At 47.1% G+C, this 17,171-nt stretch overlaps 1 long non-coding RNA gene across 2 annotated transcripts in view; it reads left to right on the top strand.

The window, feature by feature from the left end:
* The window catches only part of LOC307114011, a 73,579-nt gene that overhangs the window by 23,237 nt on the left and 33,171 nt on the right, over positions 1–17,171 (top strand). The gene's annotated exons all lie outside the window — the stretch shown is intronic.

Here is a 17,171-nt window from a genome sequence, read left to right as displayed (position 1 = left end):
AGAGCCCCCGCATTGGAGATGTTAACTCTCTCCTGTGACAGCTTGGGGATAGGACACAGCTCTCACATGATCGAAGGAGCTGGGATGCGTCCTTGCCAGCGCCTCTACAGGCCCCCCTCCTTTTGCCCTGGGCGGCTTGGTTTCCTGCGCCCCAAGATCATTTTCTCCTCCTTCATCGGGCTGCTGGGCCCGGCTGAGCAGGATCCTGCTGCTGTTCCCGTTGCCAGACCCAGCGTGGTCTTTCCCAGGCTCGCCCTGCCTCCTGCGCCCAGCGCCGGCTCCCGTCTGGGTCGTCTCCTGCCCTTCAGAAGCTGTTTTCGTTGTCACTGCTTCCCAGAGCAGAGCCTTGGTCAGGAGCTGAGTGCTGAACCCTGAGAGCTAGCCTGTTCCGTCCCTCTCAGCCGGGAAAGAACAGCCAGAGAAGCGAAAAGCTATTCAGCTCCCGATTAGACCCTAAAAGGACTTGGCCTTCTAATCACGCCGCTCTTCCAGAAGGGAGTGTATTCCACAACACATTTCGTGGTCAGCAGGACACAAGGATCTTCTCTTTCCCTCTCCTCCCCTCCCTTCCAACCTTCCTTATGGAAATATTTCTCTAGCACATGTCATGAGAAAGAAACTCAGAGAGACCAAGGGGGTGAGGAGAGAAGACAGAATGCGTGCTCCTCAGTGGGGGAGAGGGAAACATTAGCCAGCAATTTCAAAGCAGTGCACCAAGTGCTGTGAGAGAAGAACACGGGATGCCAAGGGGTGCGGAGAAAGGGGCACCTTATCCAACTGGGAAGTAAACAAGAGGCCAGGGTCAGCACAGCTTCCTGGAGGAGGAGGCTCAAGTTGAGCTGCATGAACAAGGCGGGGCACAGAGCAGCTTCCAGGCAGAGTGGGTACCAGCAACGAGCCAAATGCAGCAAGACTGCAAGGCTAGAGTTCAGCATGCACCTGGCCAGCGTCCAGAATGAGACAAAGGCATGGGCTGGGCCAGGTCATCATGGGCCCAGAGCTCCATGCTAATAAGAGGTCGGTGCTTTGTCCTGAAGGCTCCCTGGAGCTGCCTCAGTCAGGGCCCAGTCAGGAAGACAAGAGACTCCATTAGGTGCTTCAAATGAGAGGATTTAATGTAGGGAATTAGTTGCACAGGTGCTGAAGGGCTCAAAGAGTCAATAAGACTCAAAGAGAACTGCAGAAAATGCCTACCACCTGGAGGGCTTGGGGAAGGAAAGAAAGAGGGAACTCATGAGAACCTAGAGGCTCAGAGGAGGGAATGTTGGCGCTGGGGTCTGGTTCTGGGAGCATCAAGTGAAGCCAGTCTCCATCCAGCTGCTGCCCAGGGCACAATGCCACTGCTTGGGTAATTGGTGGTGGGGGTGTGTGTGTTTCCCACACTCCCAAGCAATTATTCGGTACCAGCTGAGTACCCTACAAGTCAAGTCAATTTTATAACTACCCACCTGGAGATAGCATCCCATCCCATAGGTCAGTGGTCGGCAAACTCATTAGTCAACAGAGCCAAATATCAACAGTACAACAGTTGAAATTTCTTTTGAGAGCCAAATTTTTTAAACTTAAACTTCTTCTAACGCCACTTCTTCAAAATAGACTCTGCCAGGCCTTGGTATTTTGTGGAAGAGCCACACTCAAGGGGCCAAAGAGCCGCATATGGCTCATGAGCCGCAGTTTGCCGACCACTGCCATAGGTTAAGGGCTCAGTCCCACAGGGAGGAGATGGTGGGCACCGGGGTCAGGCTGGGGAAAGGAGACAGGGATGAGGTATAGGAACCTGGAGATCACACCACCCAGTGGGTGTGGCGTCGGAGAGATGGGGATTGGGTGTGAACTGCAGACACCTTATTGGGCAGGAGGGCTGGTGATGGCACTGTTCCCAGCATAAGGCCCATGGAAGAAGATGAGGGAAAACTTAGAAGAAAGAAGAGGAGGAGAAACAGCCATTTCATCTCTGCTTTGTCAACTTCTAAGAAGGGTCACTCCTCCAAGACATCATTCTACTGTTTGCTACGACTGCTAACAACTCTGCCCTTCCGTGGAAGAAACAACTGCCTCCCCACAATTTCCAAGCACAGGTCCTCACGCTGCCCTCTTATCTCCTACCAGACAAATATTTGAAGCCAATAGCCAGCTAAAGAAATGAATAAGAGGCGTGTAGGGGCCGTAATTCAATGGAAGCTGCTCGGAGTGTTTGTTTTCTGGCCCAAAGCAACACTAGCCACGCTTGTGTTATGTAGCAGGCTTCGGCTGGAGGCCAAGAGGAGGAGCAGACAGGAGCTTTTCAGGGAGCGGGTGAGCACCCAGAGGGGAGGGAGGAAATGCTGCTGGAAGGAACGCAGAGGATGTGACTCAGGCAAAAGGAGTGGGGGTGGCATTGGTTTGTGCCGAAGTCAGATGCCAGCCCCTCAGAAGCCACACTGGGTTCCTCAGGTGATTCCCGGGATCAGCCAATCAGCACAGTTGGCATGGGTGTGGTCTTGGCCCTGGAGATTCTTGGTCAAGAACAGAGGCCTGAATTGGCTGTGGGGAAACACCTACTTGTGTGTATGACAGAGACCAGAGGAGACATGAATCCCACTCACCCACTGCCACTATGCAGCCACTGGTGAGTGCCGGAGGAGACCTTGGGAAGAACCCATGCACCTGTGGCCACAGACAATGCAATTATTGAGATTGTGGAAGGCAACAAGGCTGTGGGGAGTGACAGGGATGAAAAGATACATTTCTGATAAACCCTTGTACATCATAAAACACCACTGAGGAGACAGAGATGAGGTAAAGGAACCTGGAGATCAAACCACCCAGTGGGTGTGGCGTAGGAGAGATGGGGAGTGGCCGACAGGGTGGCTTAAAGAACAGCAAGGTATTGTCTCATGGTTCTGGAGGCTGGAACTATGAGACCAAGGTGTTGGCAGAGTGGGGTTCTTTCCTTGGTTTGCAGATGGTTGTCTGCCCTCTGTGTGTGTCCTTTTATGAAAATACCAGTCACATTGGGTTAGGGCCCACCCTAATGTCCCAATTTTAACTTGCCCCTTTAAAGACCCTATCTCCGAATATAAGTACATTCTGAGGTATAGGGGTTAGAATGTCAACATATGAATTGGGGGGGGGTCACAGTTTAGTCCACAGTACTCCCTAAAACCAGGGATGTTGCCTTATATTTTTAATGCTCTTTTTATACAGCTTATTCTCAGGCCTCAAACATAATTGGTCCATATTAACTGAGTATGAGTAGAAACCATGGTCTGGACCCAGCCCCAAAGCATTCCTCATTTGTTCTGCTGACTTCTGATCACTTTTTCAGGGCCTAGGAGACCCACACTATCCCTCCAGGCACTGCCTGAAAATACAGCCTTTAAAAAATTCTCAGTAAGCCATGATGTATTTGTGAATGAAATTTATCAAAACCCCAAAATTAATTATTCATGCATTTCCATGTATAGAAAAACCTGTTGGTTTTCTTCCCGGAAGCCTAGTTAGATTTTTGTTTGCTGTGGTCCACAGGGAGGTAGATATTACAGATCTTTAGCAGAGACAGTTAATAATTCAATAGAATGCATCATGGGCACATCTGTACAAATGTCTGTCAGTGTTTTAAGAGGTTTAGAGAAGGAAGGGATATGACACGTTCTTTTGCCTCCAGGTCCTCCAGAAAAGGCAAAGGAAACCTTACCCATCGAGAAAAATGCCAGAGTTCTTTCTAAAAAATTTGAAGCATGAATACTCAATATAGATATCTTTATATTTCCCCTGTTGAATTTCTCATTTTAGATAGGCATGAAGACTGGTTTTTTATTTCACTGGACATATAAAATATACAGTGAAGCTTGCAGTTATACTCAAACATAAGGTATCATACATTTTTAAATCTCATATGCCTTCAAAAACCAAATTCATCAGAATTTATTAATTCAAAGTTTCCTTGGAGCTTTGGATTGCGAAGGGTTTATAAAAGATTACAGTATTCTCTGCATGCCTACAGAGAAGCCCTCCTATTATTAATATTAATGGCTGGCATTTATAAGTTCTTACTCTGAGCCAGGCACTCTGCTATATATTTTACATAGCATCATTTCACTTAATTCTCATAGTAATTTTATAAGGGAAGGGTGATTATATCTCCATATGATATCCATGTATTCCCAACGCTTAGAGGTCATGTAGCTAGAAAGTGTTGGAGCTGAGGGTCAAACCCAAGTCTGCTGGCCTCCACAGCCTGATTCTACAACTCCATGCCTCATGACCTCCCATGGTGGGGACCAGGTGGTGATTAGAAATCCCTATTTTGTCAACAGATATCTACTATATGTACCAGACACTGTGCTGGGTACTATATACATACACATGGAAAAGGAACTGCCCCTGTGGCACTTTCCAGGGGGAGATTAAGAATCAGGACGGCGTGGAGACACGGATTTGTGTGTCATCAATAGACAAGGGATGGTGGATCCAAAGCAGTTGATAAGGTCACCCAGGGGAGCAAGTAGGGCAGAGGATAAAGGCAGCAACGGTAGAGTCCTGGGGAAGAGCAAAATCTAGGGAAAGGTAGAGGTGGTGGAACTGGATGAGATGCCTGGGAAGACCATTGTAAAGAGACAAGGGAATCCAAAAAAGACTTTGAGACTTAGGAATGGTCAACAGTGTTAGATGCCACAGAGAGTCCATTGAGCAAGAGGTTGGGAATAGCCCATTCATTGATTATTAGTGTCACAAGTTTCAGTAAGATGGTCAGAGCAGATGAAAAAGGAGAGTGACTATGGGGAGACTTGAACATGTTGGTGAGCCGAGGGATGGAGATGGAGAGGCTTGGGAGATGCAGTTAGAGAGTTGAGTTGAGTGAACAAGCAGAGCAAGGTGAGGAAGAGGTGGGCAGGGCTGAGACACGGGGATATAAACAGGAGAGCGTGTTTCTCAAAGGCTGGAGAGAAGGATGGGTGTCTCCATAGAGATGGAAAGAATAGAGAAAGTAAAGTCAAAAGAATTCCTGGGTTGGGACTTATGTTTACCCTGAGATGACGAGGGAAGCTCATCTATGAAGAGTTAGATGCCAGTGGGGAAGTAGGATTATAATGGGACAGTTATAGATTTAGTGCGGAGGAATAAAAGCCCATGAGCATGGTGGGTCAGGGCCTGAGTAGGAGGCGGCAAGGGTGTCAGAAGTCAGCTACAAATTTGTGGTCTTATGACCTGGATATTTATGTAATTTTCCTTAGTAGCACTTGGCCATTTTATTTTTGTTGTTGTTGTTACTTCTCACCCAAAGATATTTTTCCTTGATTTTTTTAGAGAGAGTGGAAGGGAGGGAGAGAGAGAGAAACATCGATGTGAGAGAGACACATCGATTGGTTGCCTCCTGCATGTGCCTCAATGGGTCCAGGGAGTGAACCTGAAACCCAGATATGTGCCTTTGACTGGGACTCGAACCCTCAACCCGGTGCACGGACCAATGCTCTAACCACTGAGCAACACCGGACAGGGCAACATGGCCATTTTGGAAGAAGATAAAAGAATGGACAATTGGATGATGGAGAAGGAGGCACAATATGCAAGTGCTGGCAGCAAAGTCATTGAAATATTTACCCAGGGGGTCAGGCTGGGCAGAAAAGCCAGTGAAGTCAGAGGAAGCTGAGGTCAGAAGGAATAAAGGATAGAATGTCTAAGAAAGCCCATTCTGGGTAATGTTGGGGTCCAGGGTGACCCCGGACAAGGAGGTCAGGTACAAATGAGCCATTTTCCTTAGCTGCATCCTTTGTCTATTCACCCCTGCCCCCCTAGGCTTGTATCTGGCCTCTCTCCCTGTGGAGACAGAGGTGCTGACCCAGAGGGACCAGTGAAGACTGTGTGGCCACAGCCCAGCCCATGCAGGCTTCCACCTGGGCCCTGGGCTCAGCCCACAGAACCAACCTGATGGACTGTAGTGGCTACTAAACCAATCTTCTCCCAACCCTAGAATTTTGGGGGTTTACCTAGCTGAATGTTAGATGGGTACACTGCTTTTCTTTTTTAACTAGAACATTCTGTTTGATTATTGCGAAGGGAATCAGGGAATTCCTATTGGCCAAAGGTGGGGAACCAGGCCACCCCCCTTCCGGCCACAGCCTGGGCGCTCCGGAGGCTGCACACTCGGCCGTTTCCGGGCCTGATGGAAGGGAAGCAGGCCCCTGCGCCCCGCCGCTGACCCGACGTTGAAGGTGCCTCACCTCACCCACCTGCAACATCGATTAGTCTGTCTCAGCGCTGCACCTGCCAATAGCCAGAGCCACTCTGCACGGCTGCAGATGCCAGTGTGCTTGTCAGGGGCTTCCTGGAGTGTCAGCGACATCACCCCAGCAATCCCAGGACTGAATTGATGAGGATCACCTACAGAATACTGAGTGTGACCGAGGACATTGGGACAGAGGAGACCTGGTAAATGCTGTGGCCGGGCCAAGGGGACTTTTTCTCTCCAAAGACCCTCCCTGGGAAACACACTGAAGGCAGACCCCGGAGAAGCATCCACAGCTTCTCAGCTCAGCGGGCGGATGTCTCTGCTCTGTGGCGTGTGTGTGGCCAGGACTGATCAAGGATGGAAACACAGCTCCCCTCCCCCACCCCCAAGTCTGCATCCGGAGAAGCCAGGCAGGTTTGCATGCTCTTGAGGGTATCAAGGGACCAGACCAGAACCTGCTGGTTTCTTCCTGCTCTGTGATTCTGTGTCTAAAAGGCAACATCTTGGACTCAATTGCACATGCAGTATTGGATTTCCCTTCTCTGGGCGAGTGACAGTGCAATGGAGGTAGCAAGGGCCATTAGCTCTCTCAACTAGAACCTTCGCTCCCCAAAAGGACTTTGCTTCTAGGCAAGAGGATCCAAAAATAAAGTTAACAGTGATGCCTTCGGGGACTTTTAGGATAGCAGAGTGTCTCCAGACTGTGGCTATTCTAAACGTCACGGCTCTGTAAAAATATCACTTACCAAAAGTCTCTCAAAAATGCCAATGGTAAAGTGTAATAATGTGGCAAGTTGCCAATGAGTTTCTCTTTCAAGGTGGCTCTGGTCTCTCTATTCCTGTTGGTTTGACTCAGCTCAGCGGGGGTGGTGTTCCTGGAGAAGTCCCAGGCTCCTGACTCTGCTCCTGCTCACACACAGTGTGGCTGCCTCTATAGATGGAGTTCTAAGGCTCCTTACAAAGCGCCACCGCAAGCTAACCAGCGACAATGCCACACGTAGACACACAGCCAACACTGGTACTTTTCTGGCACCTCAGAAGACAAATGAACCTTTCTCCGAATCTGCAACTGCAATGAAACATTAAGGCATTTCGTTGAGTGCCCAGGAAGCAGCGATTATTGGTTAAAAGCAATTTGAAGATCTCTCTAAGTATTATTTATTACTTCTTAACCTAAAAGTGATCTTTTTTTCCAATATGTGTTTATTGTTAAAGTAATTCTGTAACAACATTAAGGTTACGAAAAACAAAACTAGTCAATTTATAGTATCTTCATCTGAATGCAACTGTTATAAATAATACTGCAAGGATATTTTAGTAATAAGTCTTTGTCCACTTCCTTGGTTATTTCCTAAGAATATATCCTTAGGAGAGATATTATTGGCTCTAAGAACGTGGGCATTTAAAAAAGATTATTGATACATTTTTCCAGATGGCTTTCCAGAAATAGTGTTTTACCACCTCATTGTTATTTAATTTACATTTCTTTGAATATTAATGAGCTTAAGCAACACTTTAAATATTTAGTATTCATTTATGTATTTTCACATGAATTATTTGTTTACTTCCTTTGTCCCTATACATTTTCCATCAATTTGTATGAACTCTTTATTTATTAAGGCTATTATATTTGTTGCCAAAATTTTTCCTGTTCATCTCTTAATTTTATTGATGTTTTGATATAGACCTTGAAGATATTATGTACTCAAATTTATCCAACTATCCCTTATTATTTCCTGGATAATATAAATCGTTGATTGAGCACCTATTATGTGGTAGGCCAGTGGTCGGCAAACTCATTAGTCAACAGAGACAAATATCAACAGTATGACGATTGAAATTTCTTTTGAGAGCCAAATTTTTTAAACTTAAACTTCTTCTAACACCACTTCTTCAAAATAGACTTGCCCAGGCCGTGGTATTTTGTGGAAGAGCCACACTCAAGGGGCCAAAGAGCCGCATGTGGCTCGCGAGCCGCAGTTTGCCGACCACAGCTCTAGCCAGTGTCACGGAGAGGAATTTCAGAGGAAGCCTGTGACGTCAGTGGGGTGCCTGAGCTGGGAGTCCTTCCCAAGGTGTGGCCTCCGGGCCCTGGTGTGACTTAGAGCCGCAGTTTGCCGACCACGGTGGTAGGCCATCTATCAGTGGCTTTATGCTTATGTTCTACTTGAGCCTTATGTCAAGCACTGGAGACAGATGATAGTACAGCAGCCCTTCTTGTCCAAGGGGGATGCATTTCAAGACCCCCAGTGAATCCTTGAAACCGAGGGTAGCACTGAACCCTTTATGTATTATGTGTTTTTTTTTACACATACATACCGGCTTCTATCTGGCATATCCAAATTGCCAGCATCACTACTCATGTGCTTTGGGCCATTATTAAGTAAAATGAGGGTTACTTGGACATAAGCACTGTGATATTGAGACTGTCAATCTGATAACCAATGGCTAGTAAGTGACTAATGGGCAGGTGGTCTATACAGTGTGGATGTGCTGGACAAAAGGATGATTTACGTCCTGGGCAGGAGGAGTGGGAGGTTATGAAATATCATCACAATACTCAGAAAGGTGAGTAATTGAAAACTTAGGAATTGTTTTTTTTCTGGAATTTTCCATGTAATGTTTTCAGACCATGGTTGACTTTGGGTAACTGAAACCATGAAAAACAAAACCTCAGAGAAGGGGGGTTAGGGGGGTCTGCTATATATCCATTATACAGAAGAGAATCCTATATAATTAAAGACTAATATGAAAATTGTCCCCTCGACTGGGAGTTCGACTGGGAGTTCAACCGGGAGTTTGACAAGGGGACAGGCTGGCCAGCCAACCACCTGTCTCCCCCCGCCCCCCCCCCCCCCCGCCAATCAGCCCTTATATTTTATTCCACAGAATCCTATATAATAAAAGGCTAATATGAAAATTGTCCCCTCGACTGGGAGTTCAACCGGGAGTTTGACAAGGGGACAGGCCAGCCAGCCAACCACCCGTGGCGCCCCCCCATCAGCCCTTATATTTTATTCCACAGAATAAAATATAAGATGTTTATCATCCAAAACTATATAGCAAATGAAAAAAATAGCATAATTCATGCACCAAAAGAACTCTCACAGTATCTGGATATTTGCTACTTGATGCCATACAATATCCCAAAGAACAATAAAATATGTAAAACCATCAAGACTATACTTTAAAGATATATTAATGTCTCTAGTGTGAATTACATACATCTCTGTTTTAGTCTTTTGTGATGAGGACCATGGCATTTGCAGAAATCATGTTCTCAGTAATTGATGTAAAGTGAGTAGTTGGGACATTTAGATTTCTGTGCTTTTTTTTTTTTTAAGCAAAAATCCATGAGACCAGGAAGAAGGGGGAGGGTGGGAGGACTGGCCCAGGTGTGAGGGAAGATGTGTTTAAAGCACATTCTAAAGCAAGGGACCAGTATCGAGTCAGGGTCTTAGGCAGTGGAGCAATGCTGTGTCATATTTAGCTCACAGAAATCCAACTATGTGCATTTTAGAACAATCATATGAGTCTGTTTTCCTGCTTCTTGAAAATTTTTATTTTGTTTTCTTCCATCAAATACTGTGTGGAGCTTTTGGCAGGCAGATGAGCTACTTGTAGCTCACTTTGAGCTTTGCTAGGGTGGGTCTAGAGTAGCCTTCCCTCCAAGGATAGTTGAGGCCTGCCACTAAAGTTGAGTCTCTGGGGTTTAGGGTTTCCACTAGGTGATCACTGAACACTCATCACTCTGGCTGGTTGGAGCACAAATGTGTCCCCCATCTGTGTGAGCTCAGAGAATTATTCAGCTCACAACTCTCAAGTCATTCTTCCCTTGGTCTAGTGGAGTTTTACTCTACGCACACATAGCCTAGTCCTCAGCAAAGTATCAAGGAGATCCCTATGTAGATTTATGAAGCACTTCTCTTGAATAGCTTCCTCCTTTCCCAAACTCTATCCTGAATTTTTAGCTGCCTCAGCCTCCCTATGCATTAAGCCCTGTCTTCTCAACTCAGAGAGGCCCTGTGGTGTTGCCCTCTCACTCTTATGCTCTGGAAAGAAAGCTGGGCAATCACAGGGCCCACCTCCTTTGTTTCTCTTCTCTTAGGGTTCACAATCCTCTGCTACCTGTGGCCCAAAGTCTGAAAACAGTTGCTTCATAGTCCCCTGCCTGAAAGCAGTGTATCCAGTTTTCTAGTTGTTTCTGGAGGGAGGTGAAGTCCAATCCTTATTACTCAAACATAGTCCAACAAGAGTGAGAACAATTTAAAGACCACGGGCCAGTCTGCTTGCTGAGTGAATGCCCCAGTGTTCCGGGTGTGAAAGGATGTAGGAATCCCTGTTCCCTTGGCTTGTCTTAGGGTCCTGAAGCCACCCCAGGCTGAGTGTTCATCTGGTGTCTTAAGGGATGTAGTTGTCATACAAGATGGCCCCCTCTGAGCAAGCCAATTACTTCATCTGGTGTTCATTTGAAAAACAGAAATCTGAACTACAGGAGGAAACGGGGCCTGGTTGGGCTTATTGAGATACAGTATGTTAGTCTCCAGCCAAACAGACTTTCCGAGGGCCATTTTTACTCTACAGAAATGTTACCTTATGGGCTGACTTAAAACATACCCCCTCCTGAGACACAACTTCACAGTACTTACACCCCCTTTTAGAGGTGGGTGAGCCAAACCTGCTTTTTGGCCTAGGAGCCCTGGGATGAGGGTTTTGCTTTTGGCTTAGTACCAATTTCTTCTCTTCTCAGAGAAGTTCCCAGAATGCTCTGCAACCAACATTTCATTATTTATGAGCAGTTGCTCCCACTTTAACCCAGGCCCTGCTTCTACCTAATGACATTTTTATATCTATTCACTTTCTTTAATGGCTGAATCAAAGTCTTATGAATATGGGCAGGCGTGGTATTCATTTTTCACTCCTTCTCCTGCAGTGTAAAAACTAAGGCACTTTCTTTGCAACTCTAATCCTTGATCTCCTGGATTGTAAATGATGGCAATGATTCTCTCCTTGCAGGGTAGTTGGGGCAATTAAGTGAGTTCATGCCCATTTATTCTTTAGCTCTCTGCTATGGCTTCCAAACTCACCTCTTTGTGGACACTGCTCCTGTCAGAGTCCCCAGTGTCTGTAATTGTCAAATCCAAAAGACTCTTCTCTGGTCCTCATTTTGCTAGATTACTTAACAATACTTGACATCATAATTACCACCTTTCTCTTGAAACAATTTTTAAAAAATTTCATGACATCTTATTCTGCCTTTGCCTCTCTGGCCACTTCTTAGCTCATATTGTTTTCTTCTCCGACCTCCAAATCAGTGGTCTTTCAATTCATATTAATTTTTATTGATTTTAATAAAAAAAAAACCTCATCCTCAAAAATTATGTGTGTGTACATTGTGTAGCACACAAAATATTTGAGTACAGTGGCTCATGTACATAATTTTAAGTAAAGTGCACATTGCAAGTATAGGCTAAAAACGTTTACCGATGAAGGTGAAGTCGGAAATGCTGTGGAGTGTACCACTGCTCTCAGTGTTGGAAATCCTCTAGGCTTGACTATGGAATCTCTTCTCTTCTCTTGCACTGTTTCTCTAAATGCTCACATTCATTTCCATTTATATGTCAACTAGAGGCCCAATGCACAACATTAGTGCAAGAGTAGGCCTTCCTTCCCCCAGCTGCTGGCACCGGCTTCCCTTTGGCACCTGGGCTTCCCTCATAGCCCCAGCTTCATCCTGAAGGACATCCGGTCTAATTAGCATATTATGCTTTTATTATTATAGATAATCCCTCAATTTACATGTCTTTCCAGACCTCACTTCAAACCATAACTCATGTATTCAACTTATCCTACCTAATAATAGACAAATATGCAAATTGACCATACCTCCAACACACCCACAAACCACGCCCACCATCCAATCAGAGCAAGTATGCAAATTAACCCAACCAAGATGGCTACAGCCACAGAGAGCAAGGTTTCCTAGGTAACAGAGGAAGCCAAGCTTTCCGCCTGCCCTTGCCAGGCCTAAGCCTCCACTCAAGCTACAAAGTTGCAATTATAGAAGGTAAACAAATTCAAACAGAAATGGCGGCAGAATGGAGCTTGAGAGAGCAGGCCAGGGTTGCCCCCGGCAACAAGGGAAGCAAAGCTTTCCGAACACCCTGGCCGGGCCCACCCACTTAAGGCTACAAAGTTTCAATTATAACCCCAACAGAAATGGCTGCTGGCCGCGGAGGGAGCCCCAGGCTTGGCTCCACTCCAGGCTACAAAGTTTCAATTGTAGAAGGAAAATAAATTCCAGATACCGGGGTCTCCTCTTGGGTTGCCAGGGGGCGTGGCTGGCCTGCAAACCACCACAGGCCCCTCGCTCAGGCCGCCCCAAGCCCCAAGGGAACCCCACCCTGATCAGGGACACCTTTCAGGGCAAACCAGCTGGCCCCCACCCCTGTACCAGGCCTCTATCTTATCTAATAAAAGAGTAATATGCAGATTGATCATCACTGCAACACACAATATAGCTGCCCCCATGTGGTCAAAGATCCTGCCCCCATGTGGACACAAGATGGCCACCACAAGATGGCCAGCAGGAGAGGGCAGTTGGGAGGCACCCGGCCTGCAAGGGAGGGCAGTTGAGAGGGACCAGGTAGGCAAGGGAGGGCAGTTGGAGGTGATCAACCCTGCAGGAGAGGGCAGTTAGGGGTGACCAGGCCGGCAGAGGAGGGAAGTTGGGGGCAAACAGGCTGGCATGGGAGTGGTTAGGGGGTGATCAGGCTGGCAGGCAGAAGCGGTTAGGGGCAATCAGTAAGGCAGGCAGGCAAGCAGTTGGTAGCCAGCAGTCCTGGATTGTGAGAGGGATGTCCGACTGCCCGTTTAGGCCCGATCCCAGTGGGATCGGGCCTAAACGGGCAGTCGGACATCCCTCCAGGGGTCCCAGATTGGATAGGGTACAGGCTGGGCTGAGGGACAACCCTCCTCTGTGCACGAATTTCGTGCACCGGGCCTCTAGTCTATATATATAAAACCCTAAGAGACCAGTCTACCATTCAAACAGTCTACCATTTGACTGGTTGCTATGATGTGCACTGACCACCAGGGGGCAGACGTTTAATGCAGGAGCTGTCCCCTGGTGGTCAGTGCGCTCCCACAGCAGAAGTGCCAGTCAGCTGACCCATGTGACCCAGACGCTGGGCTCATGGCTGGTGAGCACAGCTGTGGCAGTGCAAGCCTCTCGCGCTTCTGCAGCTGTGGTGGCAGGCAGGCATGGTGGGGCCAGGATGAGCGGGAGCAGCACCCTGCTGGGCTTGGGCCCCTCCCTGGCTGCCTGCTGCTTCACGCATTACTACATCCCCTAAGGGGTCCTGAATTGCGAGAGGGTGCAGGCCGGGCTGAGGGACCCCACCGGTGCACAAATCCATGTACCAGGCCTCTAGTTATTTAATAATTCCCTATGTGTTTTTTTCAGACTTCTCAAATCAAACAGCCCCCAAATGAAACTCTTAATGTTCTCACCTATGTATGCTCTTCTTCCAGGCTCTTCCCTCTCAGCTAATGCCATCTCTATTGATGTTGCCTAGTTTCTTGAACATACCAAGGTGTTTCTAATGGCCTTGCCTTCAATGGCCGTGACCTCCAGCCTCTGATTCTCTGTCTGCCTATTTCCTAACCACCCTCTAAGTCTCAGCTCAAAGGTAACTTTCCCAGAGTCACTTAGCCTGTCGTTTTTCCTTTCCAGCACCTCCGCCCTTTTCTTATGAGCACTCTACTTTTCTTTTCGGAAAGCAAGTAGACTTCATGCTTTGTGGGCTAGGCTACCAAGGTGTCCAGTTTCTCCAATTCATTCCCATGAACCCTCCAAGGAGTTGGCACATGACCCAAGCTAAGCCCACAGGACTATCTGCTCCAGAAATCTGAATTTTGGTCAAATTGATCCAAGGGAGTAAAATAGTGAAAACATATATTTATTTTTTTAGGATGGTGCCTGGGAAAATCTGCCTGTGAGTTCTTGCTCCCAGACCCCAGAACTTCCATGGTTTCTGTCTTCCCAAGGCTTACTCATCCAACATTTCCTTTGATTCTCTGGGCTACCTCATCTCCTTTGAGTAAATTTCTTAGTTTTAAATAAGGTAACTCCCCTTTCTGCCTTTTACCCTCAAAGAAGTTTGATTGATAAGGATCGCAAACTAAATTATGGCCTAACCCGTGATTCTCTCTTGCATAGCACCCACTTTAGTTTCCTAGGATTGCTGTAACCAAGTACCATCAACTGTACAGCTTAAAACAACAGACGTTTGTTCCCTTACAGTTCTGGAGTCTAGATGTCCAAAATCAAGGTGTTGGCAAGGTCATGCTCCCTCTGAAGCTGGAGGCTTCTTTTTGACCTCTTCCTAGCTTCCGGTGACTCCTTGGTGGAGGTGGGGAGGGGAGAGGGGGCGGAGGAGAGAGGGGCTCCAGGTGTTCCTCGGCTTGCGGTAGCATAACTCTAACCTCTGCCTCCATCCTCCTTGGCTCTCCTTCCCCTCTGTGCTCTGTCTTCCTCTGGCATTCTCCTTCCTGTGTCTCTCTCCTTACATAAGGATATGTCATGTTACACTAAAAGCCTGCCCTGCTCCAGTATGACCTCATCTTAACTTAGCTAATTACATTTGCAATGACCCTATTTCCAAACAAGTTTCCATTGTGAGGTACCAGTGGGCGGGGGGGGGGGGGGGGGGCGGTTTAGGACTTTAACACATCTTTTTGGGGAGCATAATTGAACCCATAATAACAGCACCCTATTTTTACTTTGGTGACACTTTCACTGCTTACAATTATATTTTTATTTGTGAGTTTAAAGCTAGACTCTCCTATTAGTCCATGCGGGCAAAAACCAGTCCGTTTTATCACTCTCTACCCAGAGCCTAGCACCATCTCTGGCATAACTATAATGTCTTAGAAAGCACCTAGCTAATACCTAGCACATCAAAGACTCCAACAAATGGTAATGCCTTTTGATTCTTTAGGGAATTGTTGGAATATTTTACATTTAAGTGTCTTACCAGAATCTACTATATTCTATACATGTTTAGGGACAGGAAATGAGAGCGGAGTTAAAATACCCTGGGGCGTGAGTGTTCTCTAAGTGTTACGAGTGAGTCATGCCTCGCTGAGGAACGGAATGGCCCTGACCGGCCGTGGGTGTCTCTGAGGGGTCTGCAAGCTTCCAGGTAAGAATGAGCACCTCCCCACCCCTCTCTACCATGATGCTGTGGTGTACAGGCAGCCCCCAAGCTGTCAGGCAAAGTGCCTGCATGCCTGCCAGTGCTCATCCTTTACCTCTGTCATCCAGTTCCCACTGGCAGAGCTTCCTCTGTCTGGCTCAGGGATGGAATACGAATCAGGCCATCCCTGGTTTCCAGAATTAATCAGTTCTCTTTCAAATTGCTTGTGTCTCCCCAGAGCATTGAGTTGGGCCCAAAGTTCTGAAATCTGTTTTCTAAAATGACTTCCCAACTTGGCATAAAATGTTTTTGCTGGAGAAGGGAGATGAGGTGAGTTAGGGAGGGGATTCTTAAAGCTTTGAAATAAAGGAAATGATTGTAGAGAGCTGAGGTGAGATCTGACTGCTAACCAATGGGAGGATGGCCAGGCAGTAGTGGGAGGGGTGGGGGCAAACTAGTCAGGCTGAGGAGATAGAAAAGAGGGATAGGTAGGAAGCAGGGGCAGAGATCACCTAGAGGTAGGGGGAAGGGAAGTCAGACATGGAGGCAAACAAAAGACCTGGAACTAGCTGGGTGGAAACCTAGCTGGGTGGGAGGGAAAACTTGACCCTTGACCTGGCCAGGCGGGAACAGTGATGTCACCTTGGACCTGAAGTGGCAGTCCTCCATCAGGTCCTTCCACAGGTGGGAACTTGAACTTGGATATAATTGGATATTGCCAGAATTCCTTGAAGGGACCAATCAGAAGCTAGCAGAGTATATGAATACCCCCTAGACCAGGCGTCCTCAAACTACGGCCCGTGGGCCACATGCGGGTGTTTTTGCCGTTTTGTTTTTTTACTTCAAAATAAAGTATGTGCAGTGTGCATAGGAATTTGTTCATAGTTTTTTTTTAAACTATAGTCCGGCCCTCCAACGGTTTGAGGGACAGTGAACTGGCCCCCTGTTTAAAAAGTTTGAGGACCCCTGCCCTAGACAAAGAGCTTAAGTGGTAACCCATTTTCATATATCTCCCAAGCTTTGTTTTTTCCCCCAATAAATTTTGTTTTCCTCCCACCATTTTTGTCTGTGAATCTATTCTTCAGTTTTATGAAACAAAGAGCTCAGACCCGACCACATTTTGGGTATATTTTGGGTTTCAGGGCTGGGGAATCATGAATTTGCAGTGGCATCTGCCAGGGGGTGGGGTGGTCTAAGTTTCTGTATGTAGCAGAGCTCTGTCCCCTGACAGCTAGAATGTGGACTTCATCCAGGGCTAGGATTGTTAGTGGGGTGCAATGGACTGGGGGCAAGGGATTTAAACCTGGAAAGGGAAGGAACTAAAGAAAGTGAGAATACTAGAGAGAGAAATGGAGGGTCCAGAGACTGGAAGTCCCCATATTAACAAAAGAAAGGGTGTGGCGGGACAAAGAGGAGACAAGTTTAGAGTGTAGAGCATTAGAGTTCAAGATTTCAGAAGTGCAGGTGTTCAGAGTGAAAAAGAGAGAAGATCCATTAGTGGAACTGAAGGGAAGTGAGGGCAGCAGGGAACTGGCCTCTTTCCTCTGCATCCAAGTTTCTCGACCATCCCAGGTGGGCTTGGAGCCCACCACTCCATGGAAACTGTTGTTATGCACGTCAACAATAACCCTGTTGCCAAATGTCTAGTCCTCATCAAACTCCACGTGTTGGTAGCCTTGGGTAAGTTGACCAATTCCTCTTCCTTGAAACCTTTCTTCCTTGGTGCTCAGACACACAAGCTCTTGGCATCTCTCTTCTGG

This window comes from Cnephaeus nilssonii, assembly GCF_951640355.1.
Source record: "Cnephaeus nilssonii genome assembly, chromosome: 2".
Lineage (NCBI taxonomy): Eukaryota > Metazoa > Chordata > Mammalia > Chiroptera > Vespertilionidae > Cnephaeus > Cnephaeus nilssonii.
The sequence above is the reverse complement of the archived record's forward strand: the minus strand, read 5'-3'. Positions and strand labels throughout refer to the sequence as shown.